The 22,094-nt window shown below is 35.6% G+C and overlaps 1 protein-coding gene and 2 non-coding genes across 13 annotated transcripts in view; 2 read left to right on the forward strand and 1 right to left on the reverse strand.

Moving 5' to 3' along the window:
• Positions 1-22,094, reverse strand: part of RALGAPA1 (Ral GTPase activating protein catalytic subunit alpha 1) — a 207,685-nt gene that overhangs the window by 180,728 nt on the left and 4,863 nt on the right. The gene's annotated exons all lie outside the window — the stretch shown is intronic.
• Positions 4,599-4,670, forward strand: TRNAC-GCA (transfer RNA cysteine (anticodon GCA)). Its single transcript has one exon. It is a non-coding gene; the product is annotated as a tRNA-Cys (tRNA).
• LOC129634665 (U6 spliceosomal RNA) lies at positions 15,736-15,842 on the forward strand. Its single transcript, XR_008705835.1, has one exon. It is a non-coding gene; the product is annotated as a U6 spliceosomal RNA (small nuclear RNA).

Genomic DNA, 22,094 nt, shown 5'->3' on the forward strand with positions numbered 1-22,094 from the left:
CTCTTGATAACTGTCCTGAATGTTTTAATTCATCAAAACAAAACTAGGAACCTATCTCCTGTATAAATACTTAAGATGTTTATTTTTTTAATCTTTCAAATACTTACTATTCATTAGTCCTTTACCATGAAAAGCAAGCAGATACAAATCATACTAAAAACATGCTAAAATTTCAAAGCAAGCAAAATTGCTTAAGATATGTAGCTCCTCTCTTAACCATACTGATGTTTCAAAATAACTGCAGAAAAGATCCTGATATGATAGGAAGATAAAAATGTATAGAACTGAGAGAACAAAAAGCACTGAAGGAAGCATTAATATGTGATCGTGATCTGAAAGCATATTAAAAAGCAGAGACATGTATTTGCCAACAAAGGTTCACCTAGTCAAAGCTATGGTTTTTCCAGTACTCATGTATAGATGTGAGAGTTGGACTATAAAGAAAGCTGAGCGCCGAAGAATTGATGCTTTTGAACTGTGGTATTGGAGAAGACTCTTGAGAATTCCTCGGACTGCAAGGGGATCCAACCAGTCCATCCTAAAGGAAATTGGTCCTGAATATTCATTGGAAGGACTGATGCTAAAGCTGAAACTCCAATACTTTGGCCACCTGATGCGAAGAACTGGAAAAGACCCTGATGTTAGGAAAGATGGAAGGCGGGAGGAAAAGGGGATGACAGAGGATGAGATGGTTGGATGGCATCACCAATTCAATGGACATGAGTTTGAGTAAGCTCCAGGAGTTGGTAATGGACAGGGAAGCCTGGCGTGTTGCAGTCCAAGGGGTTGCAAAGAGTCGGACACAACTGAGCAACTGAACTGATGATCTGAAAATATTTATAAGCCCTTTAATTTCAAGATTAAAATCTATAAAGTAAAATAAAATTTTTTCTCTTGCCTTCAACGATTCCACATAGGCACAGAGGAAATGAGGAGATACAGTGAAAAAGACAACCTAATAAACAAAGATACAGTGTCCTATTTAAGAACAAAGTCAATTCTGTCTTATCAAACATACAAGCTAAGTATGGCAACATAAAGATAAGGAAAGGCAAACAAGTTGTAATCACTTATGCTTACTTAATAGTTTATATCTGCATAGATAGCACTTTTACAGTTACACAAACATGATCTTACTCATTCTCCACAAATATATTTTTGAAATTCTCCACACAAAGCTATTAAACAATTCCAAACCAGCTCTTCTGAGCCCTCAATCAACACCACCATATTAGCCACACTTGAGGTGGTAGGCCAAAACATAAACTTGTGGCCAATTTTAACTGAATTCATTCTGAAAGAAGAGTATTTTTAAAGAATTATTTGAAAGCTACACAGTCCAGCAAGGGATGAGACAGGAACTCTGAAGTTTAGGACAGGCAGGCACTGCCAACTACCAAGAATTCAGAGGATTTAGTGCAGTTGCATGCATACTACCTTAAAGTATCTCCTGACACTGGCTGATTATAGCCTATTCAGTTCATCAGAATACCTAAATTTTAACTAATTAAATTCATTTGTGATAGCAAACCACTCTAACACACAGTGTAAAGAGTTAAGTACCATTCAAACATTAGTATCAATTGGTACCAACTGCTTTCCTCATAACACAGCAAAGGAGCAAAGGAATTCTCATACAATATGAAGATGGGGAAGAAAGAAGGTAATATCATTTAGTGACACCCACCATTCTCTAAAGACTGAGCCAGACACTTTAGTTTCATTAATTCTCATGGAGATAGGGACCTATCAATTTTATTTTACCTCTTCATTTTATTAAAAAGTTAAAAATAAACTCAAAACCAAGTTTCAAAGAGACCAAGACACTAGATCAAACAGTAATTAACAGAACCAAACTGAACTAAGAATAAAGTATGCCTTACTCTATGCTACCTCCCAAGACACATCAACAGTTGTGACATTAAAGTTTAGGCTGATACAAGTCAATGCTGAAGGAAGAGGATACAGAAAAACTAATACAATAATGTTAGCAACGAACTGTCTTTTTCCATGTTCACTATGAACTTTTCTTTCTGTATACTCTCTCTAAATTGTAGTGTCTAACAGGAACATGCCCTCCTCCTCCATCTGATACAACTTGAACTCTATCTACATAAAAATACTTCCCTAATCCCTGGGCTTTGGTGGCAGTAAAGAAATCAGCCCGCAATGCAGGAGATGTGGGTTTGATCCCCGGATCGGGAGGATTCCCTGAGGAGGGCATGCCAACCCACTCCAGTATTCTTGCTGGGAAAATCCCATTGACAGAGGAGTCTGGTGGGTTACGGCCCATGCGGTCACAGAGTGGGGCACCACTGAAGCAACTGACCACCATCAATCCACAGCTACTATTTATTTCATGCTCTTTTCTGAGATTCGGGCTTACATTACCTATCCACTTACATCTTCCACAGGTGTTTCAAACTCAACTTGGCCCAAAATGAATCCACCATGTTTCCCCTCATCTTCTTCAAGTTCTTTATTATTAACATTCCCTTATTACATTGGTAATATTATCTAAATCTTAAACCTGAAATTCAATTCAGATTCATCCGCCTCTTTTCAGCTCCCTCCACACCACACCACCCCACCCCCACTACTCAATGAAGCACTCATTTTTCACCCTGAACAACTCTGCAATGCATTTCTTTCTCTCTATGCCTGCTGTCATTTGATACTTCATGATCTCTTGTCTGAATTTTATTAGTAACCTCTTTACCTATTCTCATAATATTCTAAGCCCACTTTTTATCCATCCTCCACACACTGCTACCAGAATAATTTACCCAAACCTAAGTCCAACTACCTGTATCACTCATCTACTTAAATACGTACAGGGCTTCCCACTGTAAACAGGATAATGCCCAGGTTCCCTCATATGATATACAAGTCCTGTTTTTCTTCCCTAACTTCTCCTATCTTGTCCACTACCCACTACACAGTAATACACTAAATGAATCATGGTACATACATGCAAGTCAATAGGCAGTCACTAAAAATGTTCATAAAAGAATATTTTAATAAAACTAAGAACATTAAGTATTTATAACTTAAAAAGCGTGTTATAATATCAGCAAGTTAGCAGAATACAGAACTCTGAAAATCTCCATTAAAAACAATTAAGCAAAAGTAAACACTAAAACCTAACTTTTTTGGAAACCTAGAAATTAATCAAAGGCTTGCAACAAAGACATTTATTCATGAAAAATGGATGAATCTCAATAAAAACAGTAAGCTTTGTGGCATTTCAAACTTATTGTGTTCCCATCCTCCATCCTCATCTCCATGGCAGCCTTAAAACCAACAGCCCACGAGCACAGTGACAAGCAGCAGCCTATCAGTCAATGAAAGAGTCAGAACAGAATCAGAGTTCTTTCAATGCTTTACTCTGAGAAACATCATTTGACTCACCTATCTGCTCCTTCGAAAACTGAGCTCACAAAGCTTGTCTTTATTTAACTTAATTTAGAACTCACGCAGTGCAACAGTTTTTCTCTTGGAGTCATTTGTGAAAAATAATCACTGGCAATTATTTAACACCACAGCTGCCTGAGGCAGCAATCACTGATGAGGCAAACAACTAACCAAAAAATTAAAAAAAGGGAAAAGCCGGGGGATGTGCTTTCCATAGGGAACTTTAAAGAGCACCAACACTTTAAAGGGAGTACAGATGGCCATGTGCATAATCTACAAGCATATTAAGGAAAGACTGGAAAAATATTTAAACTTTCACCTCTGGCTGATCTTGAGACTGCACAAGGAGGATGTGAAGGCTAAAAAAGTACTGTAAACTGTTTCCCGAATACTGATAGTATGTCCCAAACACATACACAGAGCCCCTTGGTGAAGACTAGGAAACTTGCAGACTCCAAGCTTGTAAATAAGTATCCATCCAATCATTAGCTGAATGAGTGAAGAATCCAGTGGTCATAAATAGAAAAAAACAGACTGCACACAGTTCAGGAAAGTCATTAAAGAATCACACAGCAACCGTAACAAACAGAAGAAACAAGTCATGGGAGAGAGGGAGAAACTGGTTTCCAGGGTTGCTGTGCTATTTAAAATGTTAACTTATCAACAAAAATTACAGGACACAAAGATACAAGAAAGTACACTCCATGTAAAAGAGAAGTCAATAGAAACTGTCCCTGAAAAAGCACAAACATTAGATACACTGGACAAGTGTGATAGTATCAAACACTACCACAAGTTTTAAATATGTTCCAAAAGATAAAGAAAACCATGTCTAAAGAACTAAAGGCAAGTGTGAGAATGGTATCTCACCAAGTGCTGCTGCTGCTAAGTCACTTCAGTCGTGTCCAACTCTGTGTGACCCCATAGATGGCAGCTCACCAGGCTCCCCCGTTCCTGGGATTCTCCAGGCAAGAACACTGGAGTGGGTTGCCATTTCCTTCTCCAATGCATGAAAGTGAAAAGTCAAAGTGAAGTTGCTCAGTCCTGTCCAACCCTCAGCGACCCCACGGACTGCAGCCTACAAGGCTCCTCCATCCATGGGATTTTCCAGGCAGGAGTACTGGAGTGGGGTGCCATTGCCTTCTCCGCTCACCAAGTGAGAGAATATTAATAGTAAGGTGGCTTCCCTAATGACTCAGTTGGTAAAGAACCTGCCTGCAATGCAGGAGACCTGGGTTCGATCCCCAGTGTGGGAAGATGCCTTGGAGAAGGGAACAGCAACTCACTCCAGTATTCTGGCCTGGAGAATTACATGGACAGAGAGGCCTAGCAGGCTACAGTCCATGAGGTCCCAAAGAGTCAGACAGGACTAAGCAACTTTCACTTCTTTATGTTTTAAAAAAAAGTTTAAAAATACAATAAACAAAATGAAAAGCTCACTAAAAGCTTAACAGCACATTTGAAATGGCAAAATTAAAAATAAGCAGGGCTTCTCTGGTGGTTCAGTGATAAAGAATCTGCCTGCCAATGACTTGGGTTCGATCCCTGATCTGGGAAGATCCCACATGCTGTTGAGCAACTAAGCCTGTTGAGCAACTAATCCCATAACTATTGAGCCTGTGCTCTAGAGCCCACATCCCACAACTACTGAAGCCTGTGCACCCCAAAATCTGTGCTCCAAACAAGAGAAGCCACCACAACATGAAGTCCACGCACCACAACTAGACTAGCTCCCACTTGCTGCAACTAGAGAAAAGCCCATGCAACAATGAAGAACCAGCACAGTCAAAAATACAACAACTTTTTTCAATAAAATACAAATAAGCAAACTCAAAAGGTAGGTTAGTTGAAATTATCCAGTCTGACAAACAGAACTTAAAAATAATGACTAAAAATGAATAGAACCTCAAACATTTCTGGGTCACCATCAAATGCAATAATACATATATATCAGGAGAATCGAAAGGAGAGAAAAGAAACACAAGAATTTCAACAAATAATGGCTGAAAACTTCCCAAATTTGATGAAACACACTTCTCCATATTTTTAAGAAACTCACTGGGGCTTCCCTGGTAGCTCAGTGGTAAAGAATCCACCTGCCAGCGTAGGAGATGTGGGTTCAAGCCCTGGCTTGGGAGGATACCCTAGAGAAGGAAATGGCAACCCACTCAGACCCATATCTAAGCACCTCATAACAAAACTGTCAAAAGTCAACAACAAAAAGAATCTTGAGAATACAAAGAGAGAAACAACACATCAGTTAACAAGAAAGCCTCAAAAAGAAAAATAAAATTTGTCATCAGAAAACAGGGAGGCCAGAAGTCGCTGAGATGACACAGTCAAAACGCGTAAAGAATACACTTGGCAACCAAGAATTCTATATCCAGCAAAACTGTCCTTCAAAAATTAAGGCATCCTCAAGTACACCAAAATTGAATTTGTTGTTAGCAAGTGAATCCATCAAGATGAAATGAAAAGATTCTAGACAGTAAATTGAATCTGCTGGAAAAAATACTTTGACCTGTAAGTGAAAAAATAATAAACCAAACACATGACATCCAGCTAAAACAATGCACAGAGTTAAATTCAGAGCTTTAATAAACACAATACAGATCTGAACATCAATAACCTAATGTTCTACTCTACAAAACTAGAAAACAAAGAGCAAAAGCATGGGGAAGAAAGGAAATAATAAATATTGGAATGGAGTTAAGTAAATCAGAGACAAGAAAAACAATACTAAGAAATCAAGGAACCAAAATGAGTTCTTTGAAAAGATAACAAAATTGACAAATCTTTGGCTATGCTATCCAAGATAAAAAGAGATATGATTCAAATTACCAATGTGGACTGGAAAAGAAAACATTACTGCCAATCTTAAAGTAATAGAAAACATATTAAGAAATACAAGGAGCAACTGTATGTTAGCAGATTAGGTGATCTACATGTAAAGAAAGCTAAGCACAGAAGAACTGATGCTTTTGAACTGTGGTGTTGAAGAAGACTCTTGAGAGTCTTTTGGACTCCACGGAGATCCAAACCAGTCCATCCTAAAGGAAATCAGTCCTGAATACTCATTGGAAGGACTGATGCTAAAGGTGAAATTCCAATACTTTGGCCACCTGATGCAAAGAACTGACTCATTGGAAAAGACCCTGATGCTAGTAAAGATTGAAGACAGGTGGAGAAGGGGATGACAGAAGATGAGTTAGTTGGATGGCATCACTGACTCGATGGACATGAGTCTGAGCAAGCTCCAGGAGTTGGCAATGGACAGGGAAGCCTGGCGTGCTTCAGTCCATGGGGTTGCAAAGAGTCAGACATGACTGAGTGACTGAACTGACATATAATGGACAAATTCAAAGGAAAGACATAAAAAAAAAAAACCAAAACTGCCTCAAGAAGAAACAGAAGATCTGAACAGATCCATAAAAAGACAGACTTAATAAAAAAGAAAACTGACCTCAAAGAAAAGATCAGGCCCAAATGGCTTCATAGATGAATTCTAAGAATAGAAAGAACACTTTCAAACTAAATCAATGAGGCCAGTATTATCTTCACTCCAAAATCAAAGACATCACAAAAAACCTGCAGATTGATAATCCTTATGAATAAAGACACAAAAATCCTCAACAGACTACTAGAAAACTGAATATGACAACATATAAAAAGAATTACACATCATGACCTAGTGGGATTTATCTCAGAATGCAAGGTCAGTTCAACAAACAAAAATCAATCAATGCAATACACCATATTAGTAAAAGGATCAAAACCCAAATGATGGTCTCAACAGACACGGAAAAAGCACTTGACAATAGCCAACATTCTTTAATGATAAAGACACTCAGAAAGTTAGGAATAAAAAATATATATATATCCTCAGGGCTTCCCTGGTGGTTCAGTGGTAAATAATCTGCCTGCCAATGCAGGTGACACAGGTTCAATCCTTGGTCTGGGAAGATCCCACATGCCATGGAGCAACTAAGCCTGTGTACCACAATTATTGAGCCTGGGTACCGCAACTACTGAGACCACACACTGCAACTACCAAAGCCTGAGAGTCCTACAGTCTATGCTTGGCAATGAAAAGCCACTGCAATGAGAAGCTCATGCACTGCAATGAAGAGTAGCCCCTGAGCTCACTGCCACGACAGAAAAGCCTGCACCACAACAAAGACCCAACACAGGCAAAAATTAAAAAAAATTAAATTATATATAATAACAGTAACATCCCCAATCTGATAAAGGATATCTATGAAAATCCCATACCTAACTTCATAATGACTGGTAAAAGACCTAAAGTTCTACCCCTAAAAACATAAACAAGACAAGGATGTCTGCTTTTACCACTTTTATTCAACACTGTACTTCAAGTTTTTGCCAAAGAAATTAGACACTAAATAAAAATCACATATATACTGTAAAGTGAGAAGCATTACATCTCTATTCACAAAAGACATAATTTTGTATATGTATATAAAAAAAAATCAGACTGAAAAACTATTTTCGCTAAATCTTGAAACCTGTTCTCGATCTAGTTCTGTACCTCCAAAATAGAAAAGTTTCTCAATTCATATCCCTAAATTCAAAAGCATTCTTTTGAATACTGAAAATAATTAAACATACACACATTTTAAAGTACTAGTAAGGGAAAGTAAATACTATTACACTAGGAAAAGAAGGCATACTTTAAAACAGAGGGTGAAAACAACAAGATAAAACGATAAAAACAGAATGAGTCAGAATGTGAAAAGTTAATTTTAAACACTGTGTAGACCATGCTTCTCAAATTATATATAGGACAGTTGCTTTTTGTTTTGGGGGGATTTTGTTCATTTGTTTTTAAATTCCAATTCAAAACAGACTAATGCTTTACAATAAGTTGCTAGAAAATACAGCGAAAAGCACCTATACTCTATTCAATGGTCTATACTCTATATTCAACAAGGCAAGTCCTCAATCACACAATTGGATGTCACAGCATTATCACACTGAGATGAGCTTCTCAACACCTCAACTTCTGCACTTAACATGTTACAGACCTGTAAATAAATAGCTGAAAAACTAGCACCAGTCTGTAGGCTACATTTTGAGTAGCAGTAGCATTGACTGGGAAGAATGATGCAGAGGTTTTGATATATAGGCTGAGTATCCTTAATACTGGTACTTGAAATGAGCAATCTGTTCCTGCAATGAATTCAGGAACCTTGCCATTAAATTTTAATTTCTAGGGTGAGGCCTGATATCTTTATTTTTTTAAAAGCTTGAAAGACCACTGCCGTCAACATTCCTGCATTTATAGCTGTGCTCTTCTTTTACATCTACTAAAATTTCAATCATCTTTCAATGTACACTTCGAATGACCCAGCTTCATTTCTTCGAGGCATCTTGTTTATATATGATCCCTCTGAGACTACAAGATCCATCCTCCCTATCCAGGGGGTCGAGGTTCAATCCCTGGTCAGGCAACTAGATAAGACCCAGTGCAACCAAATAAATACTATATAATATATATGATCCTTTTGCCTTTTATACTCATGTTTCACATTTGACATGATTCTCTTATTATACCATCAAGTCCCTTATTCTTTTGCAGTTGCCCCAAACCTAGCAAAGTGCTATATTATATCAGCTATTCAAATGGCTGCTCAGAACTATTATTTTCAGATTTTTTAAGAAATGGAGGCAGAAATTAATAATTATTTTTCTTAAAGACAATTTACAAGAAATGGTATGATTATGGTAACAACCAACTTGCCTCCAAAAAGTCCTAAGGACAACTGACAGAAAAGCAAAGATGACTGGGTACTCTGAAGCTACTGATTTTAAAAAATTCAAACACTGACAAATTTTTGGTAACACAAACACACCTTTTACTATCTCTGGCACTTCAGTTTGGGGTGGTGAAGCAAAGAATAATGTTGCTAAGTGATGCAACTTAAAGATTTGGGTTATTCAAAATAAAACACGAACAATCAATTTCACTTCCTTTCATTTATTCAATTCTTTGTTTTACCAAAATATAATTTTTAAATAAGTTCCTCTCTAATTTACCCATTTTTAATAGGTTAGAAACTGAAAATACAGAATCAAGACCATCAAATATATTCAGAGGTTTGTACTCATTTTTTAAAAACAAAACTCTGCTGACTTTAAATAGATCATTAATATCTGATTCAACTTTAGCACCTTTAAGGTTCCAATTAAAATTCAAATGTTTTAAATTTTTCCATAAACTCTGTGCTTCAAATGCATTTTTTTCATATACTACCTGAAATTATGTTAATTTTATATACAGCCAAAGCATCTATAAATTGTTAAGCAAATAATATAGCTGAGATCAGAACCCAGATATTCTGATTGTACACACTATATACCCGTTACTAGTTATTTAATACTCAAATTTCCTTGGAGATCAATTACTATCTGCCACACTGGTCTGTTGAAGGAATTAAGTCAGGTAACATACATGAAATGTTTGGTCCAGCACATGTCACATGTAAGTGTTCAAAAATATTAACTCTTATTTTTATATATGATAGCTGCTTCTATAAACAATTCCATTCCTTAAAAATTTCCAAAAGATAGAGAAGAGATAGCCCCACATCTAAAATGTACTTTGTGTTCAAACTATTTAAGTAATTTTAGAATGCTAACAATTTCTGAGAATGCAATGTTCATCTAAAGGAACATACCTAAATTCTAAAATCAATCCCGAAATAATATTTAGACTAGTTCAATTTTTTCATTATTCTAAACAACACTGCAGTGTTTAGACACACTCATCCACTTAGTTCCTCAGGCGAAAAAATACTAAGAAACGGAAGTATTGGTTTCAAAGCATATACACGTGTATATTTAAAATTCTCACATTTAATGAAGCCCTCTAATTTACACTTGGCCAGCAATGTATGAGAAAATCTCTTTCCATTATGTCTTGACAATGCCCTTTACAATTTTCTCCCAATTTCATACATTTTTAACAGTTCATAAATTAAGGAAATTAACTCCTTTAAACATGTTGCAAATGTTTCTTAGCTCTTTGTCTTTTAATTCTGTTAATGACAGATTTTACCATTAAAAATTTTAAGTGTTTTATAAAGGCAAATTTATCCAACATTTCTATGGCAATTTCTAACTTTAAGTTTTAAAAGCTGTCTTCTCTATCCCAATATTGCAAATGTATGTATTTAATTTGCCTTCCTTTTTATACTGAAGAATCTAAGTAATGTAGAACATACTCTGCTAAAAGATATAAAGTAGTGATCTATATATGCTTTTTATCCAAATGAACATTCTTTCTTCCTAATCTTTATCTAAACCACCATTTAATGAAGTGGTCACCTGAGTTCCTTCTGCAGCAAAGAGAAGCCATCCCTTTTAACATTCTTTTTAAATGCACCTATTCCTGACCATAAAAGATGTGCCAATCTTTCTCAGAGAAAAACACAAAATTTTCTTTTATTAACTTTAAGCAAAGCCTAATTAAATAAATGGAGACTCCTTGAGATAGGAAAAATATAGCTGACCCTTGAAAAAGACAGGTTTTAACAGTGCAAGTCCATTTACACATGAATTTTTTTCAAAAGTAAATACTACAGCACTACACAATCCACAGTTGAGTCTGCAGACGTAGAACCAGGAATGTGGAAGACCAACTGTAAGTCACATGTTGATCTTCAACTGTGCAGAGGGTTGGTGCCCTAAACCTCTATGCTGTCTTAGGTTCAACTGTAGATATACCATAGACGTCAATCTCCTTTAAATTAAATGTATGGGTTCAAGGCCATCCAATTTTTAAAATCCTAACAATATTTACAAAATATAATTGATTTTCAAATTCATATGGAGAAGCAAAACAACACTAAAAGATTTATATCAGTATACTGTGGCTGCTGTGACAAATTAAGAGCCACAAACTCAGTCTTCTGTTTCATCCTCTCCTCCATGTCTATTTACAAGTCAGTTTATTCTCTTAGGTATGTTGGGGGGTGGTGGTATATACTTCAAACATGACATGTTGTTGTGCTCACTGATTCATAAGTTTTTTGAAAATCAGATGTTATATAAGAGTCATAAGTTCTTTCAATAATGGTGAAGATTATACGATAACCTCTGCCATAATACCATAAGCATTCTTCATTTAACATCCTATTTTTTTGCTTTATTTTTCTATTTCACACAGGACAAATTTTAGATTTTGAGCCAATTTTTTGCACAGGAAATTAAGATAACCCAAGGGGGGTTCTTTCTGATACTGACTTTAATGGTTTCTTCTATCATTCTTCATTGAAAGGAAGTTGTTCAAAGAAGAGCAGCTTTGCTCTCCTCGTACCTAATATATCCCTTCATGAATTACATAATATTTACTGAGCACCTAATTCATGCTGGGCACTATGCTGAGGTTAGTGATACAAAGCTTGAGAGACACACTTCTACTCTCAGGAAGGTTGTAAGATATAGGCATGCAAATAAGTAATTACATGGTAGTAAAATAACCAAATTACTAGAAGTAAACAGGAAAAGTTCCTATACCTACCGGATGACAGAGAAGGCTTCAGCAAAGCTCTACAGGTTTCCTGCTATTCTTAAGGAAGAGGTTTTAAGGCTTAAGGCTTTCAGGTGTTAAGTGTAATTTTTATCCCCTGCTTTTCTTTGAATACAGTTGCCATCTTATACTGTTTAGATGCCTTCTTGATAGCATCTAGTCTACTTTTTCATTGCACCAGTGGGCATCCAGAAGTCTTATTACCACTCATTCACGGAGTACTACTTTCACATACAGCATACGTAATTCAAAAGTGGTTTGTAAGTAATAGTGATATTTTCTAAAAATGGATTAATGCACGCATCCAAACCATATTAGGTTTTCAACTTAGAGGTCATACAAAGTCTACTTCCTTTCTATAGTACTGTCCCTCCAGACTGTAGTTTCGAAACCCAATAGGTGGGATTATCATTTTGTTGCTGATGCTTCTTTCTTTCTTCCTTTCTCCTTCCTTCCTCCCTCTTATTCTTTCTTAGTAAGAAGGTTAAAAGAAATGGGCTATTGATTATGGTACAGTGAATACCATTAGCAAAAGCATAGGCATCGCAGAAAGTGATTTCTCATTCAATATTAATGAAATGTAAAATACCAGAGAGGGGTAACAAGTTGAAGAAGAAACTGAAACTAAGATAAAATTTTCTTTTTCTACCACATTGTCAAAGTTGTATGTCTTAGTGAAAGATGGTGATATCACTTATACGAATAGAAAAAAAAATTATAGACATTTATTTGTAGACATTTGATCTTGTCTGTTAGAATAGATCTAACAAACATACTAATTGGCTATTTTTCTATTTTCTCCAAAATCTATTTCTACTACATGACCTTTCTAAAAGAGACATTAGATAATATATGGACGTACGTATATACACAAATTGTGATTGAACTCAGAATAAAAAGTTTTAACTAAAAAAAAAAAGTATGCTTTCTTTTCTAAGACACTGTAAACTTGTAACTCAACATGCTTCTCTTTTCACTTTGGCTGCCAGGAAATCTAAGAATCAAGTTCAATGCCTTATAGCTATAACCAGCTCATCTCTGGAACCTGATGATGTTACCTTTAAGTAATGGCTATTCAGCTGTTTATCACTAATTGTTCTAGTCTACATTTTATTCAGTCCTATAAGCCATGCAAAATTCTTTGGATGGAATAAAATCCTTAATAAAAGAAGTGTTAATGCAAAAATACAAAAAAAAAATTGGTATATTATGGAACAGTTTGGTTTACTAAGCAAATTAATCAGTAACATTGTTTATGTAAATAATCTACTCAGTATATCACTTCTTCATAAATATACAAAGATAAAACATTTCAAGTAAGAGTCAAAGAATATAAAAAGTTTATATAAATTAAAGAATAATAAAAAGTCTAATGACATGTATATAGGATTACTAACTTTGCATATCGAATCCTAAAAACATATTCAAATATCACTTAGTTTATTTTTATAGGCAGTTTACAGTTCACAGTGACTCCTATACATTTTCAGATTTCCAGGCATAGCTGTTCCAAGTTAATCTAAACTGCTTTCAAGTTATTTACTTAATGAACATAAACAATACTTGTTTCTGTCTTTATACATTGCTTTTTGTATCTAATGAACACTAGTTTCTCATTTTCCTGATTGAAGATATTTTAATCCAACTTTCTTTTTGAAAACATTGATATATTCCGATTAGAGAACAATTAAATATTTTTCACAGATATAATCAATAGTCAACTGATCATAAATTTCTTCTCTAAATATAAAAATGTTTAAAAAAAATAGGGGCCAAGTTGAATGACTATGAATCCAATTTTCAGTCTCATTCATTTAGGAGAACTTATTATCAGCATCTGATGTCCAATGTTTTGAAAATTGTTTATGTTTCAGGGGTTTTTCTGTTCTTTGGTTTGTATGTTTCAAGCAGGTACGGACATCAGATAGGGAAAGTCATTCCTGACAGATGGCAAACAAATGAAGTATACCTTTGACAGCTCCAGTTTACTGAGTTAAGAGTTTACAGGCCACGCTGAGAGGAAAGGGAATCTAGGCAGAACCAGTGGAAACCGAGTTGAGAAAAAGAGCTGACAGTCCAAGCAAACCAAGGTAACTACAGTCCACATGACAAAAGTACCAAAGATGAAAGAGCCATACCCAGTAAGATCCTAGAAGACTGGAGGATGTTTCCTTTCAGTCTGAGCATAAATACGTGCAAGGAAACGTGCCAAGACAGGAAAAAGAACTATGTGAGGGAATATGAGAGAAAAGTGCCAGAGGCTCCCATAAGCTGGGGAACAGTGCCTGTTCCCAAGAGCTGGGCTACGAAAAAATCCCTCATATCTGTGAGGCACTGAATGGAATATTCATGAAGGTATTGCCTCATAATACATAATTACCCTTAGATGGATCCACTCAACAAACTCTAAAGGCAAGACTTGAAATAATCAAAGTGTTTTCAAGTAATTTAACAGCATCTCAGTAAAAAGCTCAAGAATTTACAGAAATATAAAAATACTCTGAGGCTAAGAAGGTAAAATTCACAATGACAATCCAAAGATAACTCAGCATTAAAAGAAGCAGGAAAAACAACCCAGGATGAGAAGAATAACCAACTGACAGAAACTGACCCAGAATAGATAGAGATGTTAGGATGAGCAGAGAATATTACAGAGGGTATTTTACTTGTATTCTATATGTTCAAGAAGCTAAGAAAATATACAGATGATATAATTTTATATGTACAGACAGACAACACATACACAAAGAACTAGATAAAAACTACAATATCTGAGATGAAAAATAAACCAGTGGGATGGCAGACTAATATAGCGAAAGAAAAGGCTCGTGAATTTGAGGAGTAGCTATAGGAACTACCCAAGATAAAACACAGAAAAAAGAATCTAAAAAAAATGGAAAGAATATCAGTTCTTTTTCAAACGCTATAAGATCTTCCAATATAATACTTCCTAATAGATGAGCCTGATATTAATACCTTTTTATATGCCAATAAGTAAAACAAAAAAATAAAAGAAGGGAGGGGAGAAATAACTGGGAAAAAAATGGCCCAAAAGTTTACCAACTTTATGAAAATGCTAACCCTACAAATCTAAGCATCTTGATGATTCTATGGCAGGAAATATTGAGAAAACTACACCACTGCACATCATAATCAAATTGTTCTAAACAAGTGATGAAGAGAAAGTCTTAACACAGTATTGAGCATTGGTCAGAGATGTATTAATGCCACAGGCATTAGTTGCAGCAAAAATTCCATGCTCAATAATGTGTTAAAAGTAGCCAGAAAAAAAGAGAAAAAAGAAGATATATAAGATAAGGGGAAAGCAGACTTCTTATCAGAAACAATGCAAGCAAAAAGACAGTGGAGCAAAATCTTTATTTAAAAGACTAAGGAGAAAAGCCATCAACCTAGAATTCCAATTGCAGCAAAACATCTTTCAAATAAGAAAGCAAAATATAGATTTTGACATTAAAAAAGTAAATAATCCATCACCAGCAGAGCATCATTACACAAGAAATGTTAAAGGAAATCCAACAAAAACAAAATGCTGCTGGATGGATAGAAATATCTCTGCAAAGGAATGAAGAGTCCTGAAAATGGCACTACATGGGTAAATACGTATCTTTCTCTCATTATTTAGAAGTCCTTAAAAGATAACTGCTTGTTTAGACAAAATGTGTAAGTAAATGTATGATCAAAAAAGTATAAAGTCTGGGAAGACAAATGAAAGTAAACTCTTGTAAAGTTCTTATACAAGAAGTGGTACAGTGCTCGCTTCGGCAGCACATATACTAAAACTGTAACGATACAGAGAAGATTAGCATGGCCCCTGCGCAAGGATGACACGCAAATTCATGAAGCATTCCATATTTAAAAAAAAAAAAAAGAAGAAGAAGAAATGGTACAGTGTATTACTTAAATAGTAAATAGACTCTGGTAAGTTGAAAATATTTATTATAAATCTTAAATCAACCAGTAAAATATTAAAAGATTACAGCTAATTAAGACAATAAAAGAAAAATGTAAAAAAATCATACATTTATTCAACTAATACAAAAAAAGGGCAAAAAAAGAGAACTATGAAAAGATAGATGGTGGCTTCCTGGTGGCTCAGAAGGTAAAGCGTCTGTCTACAATGTGGGAGACCTGGGTTTGATCCCTGGGTTGGGAAGATTCCCCGGAGAAGGAAACAGCAACCCACTCCAATACTCTTGCCTAGAAAATCCCATGGACAGAGGAGCTTGGTGCAGGCTACTGTCCATGGGGTCACAAAGAGTTGGGCACAACATAGCGACTTCACTTTCACTTTTCATGAAAAGATAGCCAAATAGAAAAAAGCAAGATAACAGACAAATATAACAAAGACAACAAATTTAAATCAACTCAAACAAATCAATAATGACTTTAACTGTACATCATCCAGTTCTAAATGATAAGTTATCGGTCTGAATCTGAACAGAACAATTAAGAGTAAGAAGACTAAATCACTAATCAAAAGTATCCCAACAAAGAAACATCCAGAACCAGCTGGCTTCAATGGTGAATTCTACCGAACACTGTCATTTGCTACAGCATAGGCAGACTTTGAGGGCATTATGCTAAGTGAAATGACAGAGAAAGAAATACTGTATGATCTCATTTACACGTGAAATCTAAAAAACCAAACTCAAACAAACAGATCAGAATGGTGGTTGAGGCAGTGAGTATGAGGGGAAAATGGGTGAAGAGGGTGAAAAGGTATAAAATTTTTAGTTATAAATAAGTTCTGGGAATGTAAGGTACAGCACAGTGACAAAGAAAAAAAAAATATCTTAATTAAAAGGCCAGGATTACATTATATTAAAAATTAAGATTTAAACATACATGCTGGCTCCAAAAAAATCTTTATATAAATGTAACAAAACAGATTAAAACCAGAAAAATATATATCCTAGTAATGCTAGTCAATGAAAGCAAAAGTCTATATCACTATTAAAGTAGATTCCAGAGCAATGGTTATTACCACAGAAAAAGATCATTTCATAAGGCAAAAGTCAATTTATAAAGACGAGATAATAATCCCAAATGTTTAGAAACCTAGTAACAGAGCTTCAAAATACATTAAGCAAAATCTGATAGAACTCAAAAAGAAAGAGACAAACCCCAATTAGTCAGAAATTTCACATGCCCATGTTTAATAATTCATAAAACAAGGAGAAAGAAATTCAGCAAGGATATAGGAGACTTGAACAATACTATCAAACAACTTGTCCTGACACTTTTCAAACACTCAACCCAACAACAGCAGAATATATATTGTTTTCAAGTGAATATGAAACAGTCATCAAGTTAAAACATATTCCGGGCTATCATATTTCAATAAATTTTGAGAAATTCAAGTCACAAAACATATGTTTTCTGAAAATAATGAAATTATCACAGAAATCAATAACAGAAAGATATCAGGATATTCCACCAATATTTGAAGCTAAAGAACACACAGGTTAATAACCCATAGATCAAAGAAGAAATCAAAAGAAAAATTAGAATGCATTTTGGACCTAGATGAAAATGAAAATACAAAATACCATAATTTGTAGGACACTGTTGAGAGAAAATTTCTATCAACATATACATACATTATAAAGAAAAAAGGTCTCAAATTAATAACCTGTTTACACTTAAATAAACTAGAAAAAGAGCAAATTAAACTAAAACTAAGCAGGAAAAAGAAATAATAAAGACCAAAGCAGAAATCTATTAAATAGAGAAAAATCAATGAAGTCACAAACTGGTTCTTTTAGAAGATCAGTAAAAGTGATAAGCATCCAGCCAGACTGATTAGGAAAAAAAGATAAATTATCAATATCAGGAATGAGGGATGACATCATCATAGATTCTATAGGTATCAAAGAACAACAGGAAGCATTATGAACAACTTCATACCTATAAATCTGACAACTTAATATGAAATAAGAAAATTTCTTTAAAGACACAAACTTCTGTTTCAAGAAGAAACACATAACCCAAACAGCCCTCTACCTATTAAAGTAGTTAAAAACCTTCCTTCCAAGAAAACTCCGTATCTAGATGGCTTCATTGGTGAAGTCTACCAAATGTTCACGAGAAAAAAAAAAATGATACAAATTTTCTATGAACAATTTCCAGAAAATGAAAAAGAAAAGAATATTTCTCAATTAATACTATAAGGCTAACATTATGTTAAAAAAAAAAAGCAAAATACAAGAAAAGTAATATCCCCCATAAACATAACTACAAAATTACAAACATTCTAGCATATAAAATCCAACATTATATGAAAATGACACGATGTCACAATTAGGCTTACAGAGGCCTGCAGAGTTGATCCAACATTTGAAAATCCATACTGGAATTTATCGGATTAACAGAATGAGGGGCTTCCTTGGTGGTCCACGGGTTAGTTAAGACTTTGCCTCCCAGTGCAGGGGGTGTGGGCTCAATCCCTAGTCCAGGAGTTAAGACCCCACATGCCTCAAGGCCAGGAAAAAAAACCCATAAACAACAGAAGCAATACTGTAACAAATTCAATAGAGACTTTAAAAAAGTTAACAACAACAAAATCTTTAAAAAAACACAATGAAAAAAATTAAAAAACCTGTTAACCTCAACACAAACAGAAAAAAGCATTTGACACACCTGGTATCCATTCTTGATGAAAACTCTCAGCAAACTAAAAGAGTAAGACTTTCTTAACATGACAAAGAACATTTATTCAAAAGCCTACAATGAACATGATATTATATGGTTAGTTTAAAACCAGATCACCTTACCTTTAAGATCAATAAAAAGACAAGGATATCCACTCTCACCACTTCTATTCTACACTGTACTAGAAATTCCAGTAAGTACAATAAAACAAGAAAAAGATACAAAGGCATCCAGATTAAAAAGAAGACTTAAAGGCTCTATTAATGAGTTCATGTATGTAAAAGATTCAATGAAATCTATATAATACTAATAGAACAAGTGAATTTAGCACAGTTTCAGGATATAAGCTCAATATATAAAAATCAACTGTATTTTACTAACAATCAGAAATAGTCATGAAGATACAATTTACAAGGATATAAAAAGTACAAAATATTTAGGGATAACTGACAAAAGATGCATTTAAGACCTGTATATTAAAAAATACAAAACACTGCTAGAGAAATTAAAGGAGGTCTATATAAAACAACAGAAAAGGCAATGGCATCCCACTCCAGTCCTCTTGCCTGGAAAACCCCATGGACAGAGGAGCCTGGTAAGCTGCAGTCCATGGGGTCGCTGGGAGTCGGACACGACTGAGCGACTACACTTTCACTTTTCACTTTCATGCATTGGAGAAGGAAATGGCAACCCACTCCAGTGTTCTTGCCTGGAGAATCCCAGGGACGGGGGAGCCTGGTGGGCTGCCATCTATGGGGTCGCACAGAGTCGGACACGAGAGCGACTTAGCAGCAGCAGCAGCAGCATATAAAACAAAGAAACGTACCTTCTTCATCTACAGATTCATAACAATCTCATTCCCAGCAAAATTTTTTATTTCTTCATTTATTTATTTTAGAAATTGACAAGCTAATCTTATGGAAAGTTAAAAGACAAGGCATAGCTCCCTTCTCCCACAGCAAAAAAAAAAAAAAAAACCTTTGGAAAGGAAGAAAAAAGTTGGAGGGTCTACACATTCCAATTTCAAGATTTACTATCAAGTTATAACAACAACAACAATAAAAGGCACTGTGGTATAGGCAGCAACACAGACAAACAGATCACCAGAACAAAACAGTCCCAAAATAATTCTATACATATAGAGACAACTGAATTTTGGAAAAAGTACAAAGGCAATTCAGCAGAGAAAGGAAAGTCTTTTTCAACAAATGGTGCTAGAACACTTGGAGATCCATATGCCAAAAAAAAAAAAAAAAAATCCTTCCATATCTCAAACTATATTCACAGCTAACTCAAGATGGATCACAGACATAGATCCTAAAATGATAAAACTCTAGAAGAAAGCATAGGAGAAAATTTTTCTGATCTTGGACTTAGGCAAAGGTTTCAGATACAAACCATGTAAGAAAAAGTTGATATAGGAACTTAATCAAAATTAAGAATTCCTATTCATTCAAATAAAATGTTAAGCGAATTAAAAGATAATATTAAAAAAAAAAAACCACTCTGCAAATCATGTATTTGATAAAGTACTTATACACAGAATACAGGGTTTCCCAGGTGGCGTTAGTGGTGGTAAAGAACCCACCTGCCAATTCAGGAGACATAAGAAACGTAGGTTCGACTCCTGGGTGGGGAAGATCCCCTGGAGGAGGGCACAGGAACCCATTCCAGTATTCTTGCCTGGAGAAGCCCATGGACAAAGGAGCCTGGCGGGCTACAGTCCATAGGATTGCAAAGAGTCAGATGTAACTGAAGTGACTCAGCACACATACAGAATATATTCAGAATCTTCAAAACTGGGTAAGAAAGCAAACAGTTCAATTTAAAAATAGGTGAAAGATTTGAATGCGATCTCATCAAAGAAGTCATATACAATGGCAAATAAGCACGTGAAAAGAAGTTCAATGTTATCAGGTATCAGGGAAACAGTAATTTGCCAAAGCCTTTGACTGTGTGGATCACAATAAACTGTGGAAAATTCTGAAAGAGATGGGAATACCAGACCACCTGACCTGCCTCTGGAGAAATCTGTATGCAGGTCAGGAAGCGACAGTTAGAACTGGACATGGAACAACAGACTGGTTCCAAATAGCAAAAGGAGTACATCAAGGCTGTACGTTGTTACTCTGCTTATTTAACTTATACGTAGAGTAAATCATGAGAAATGCGGGGCTGGAGGAAGCACAAGCTGGAATCAAGATTGCCAGGAGAAATATCAATAACCTCAGATATGCAGATGACACCACCCTTATGGCAGAAAGTGAAGAACTGAAGAGCCTCTTGATGAAAGTGAAAGAGGAGAGTGAAAAAGTTGGTTTCAAGCTCAACAATTCAGAAAACTAAGATCATGGCATCTGGTCCCATCACTTCATTGCAAATAGATGGGGAAACAGTGGCTGACTTTATTTTTTGGGGCTCCAAAATCACTGCAGATGGTGACTGCAGCCATGAAATCAAAAGACGCTTACTCCTTGGAAGGAAAGTTATGACCAACCTAGATAGCATATTCAAAAGCAGAGACATTACTTTGCCAACAAAGGTCCATCCAGTCAAGGCTATGGTTTTTCCAATAGTCATGTATGGATGTGAGAGTTGGACTATAAAGAAAGCTGAATGCCAAAGAATTGATGCTTTTGAACTGTGTTTTGGAGAAGACTCTTGAGAGTCTCTTGGACTGCAAGGAGATCCTACCAGTCCATCCTAAAGGAGATCAGTCCTGGGTGTTCTTTGGAAGGACTGATGCTGAAGCCAAAACTCCAATACTTTGGCCACCTGATGGGAAGAGCTGACTCACTGGAAAAGACCCTGATGCTGGGAAAGATTGAGGGCAGAAGGGGATGACAGAGGATGAGATGGTTGGATGGAATCACCGACACAATGGACATGGGTTTGGGTAAACTCAGGGAGTTGGTGATGGACAAGGAGGCCTGGCATGCTGCAGTTCATGGGGTCGCAAAGAGTCAGACACAACGGAGCGACTGAACTGACAAGAAAAAGAAATACCGTATCAGGTGGTGTTGGTGCATTTCTACACAAACTATAACTCTCATATACTATTTGTGAGACTGTAAACTGGTTAAAAAGAAACCCCCAAAACCAAGAAACAGTACATTTGTTTTTAAAAAAATACAACTGCCATAGGATTCATCCATTCCATTCCTAAGTATTGACTCCAAGAGAAAAGAAAGCATATGTCTACACAATAGGTGTACCTCACAGCAATTTTACATGTAATAGTTGAAAACTGAAAACCCACATGTTCATCAACATGGGACCGGGACAATCAAATTATAGCATATCCATACAATAAAAGCAGTAAGAGCAATGTATTAGAGACACATCATCACACAACAAATATAGAGGAATTTCAAAGCGTGCTGAGTAAAAGAAACCAATCCAAAAGAGTAAGCACTGTTAATTCCATGTATATGTTATGCATGGGCCTCCCAGGTGG

The sequence above is a fragment of the Bubalus kerabau genome, chromosome 19, assembly GCF_029407905.1.
Source record: "Bubalus kerabau isolate K-KA32 ecotype Philippines breed swamp buffalo chromosome 19, PCC_UOA_SB_1v2, whole genome shotgun sequence".
Classification (NCBI taxonomy): Eukaryota; Metazoa; Chordata; class Mammalia; order Artiodactyla; family Bovidae; genus Bubalus; species Bubalus kerabau.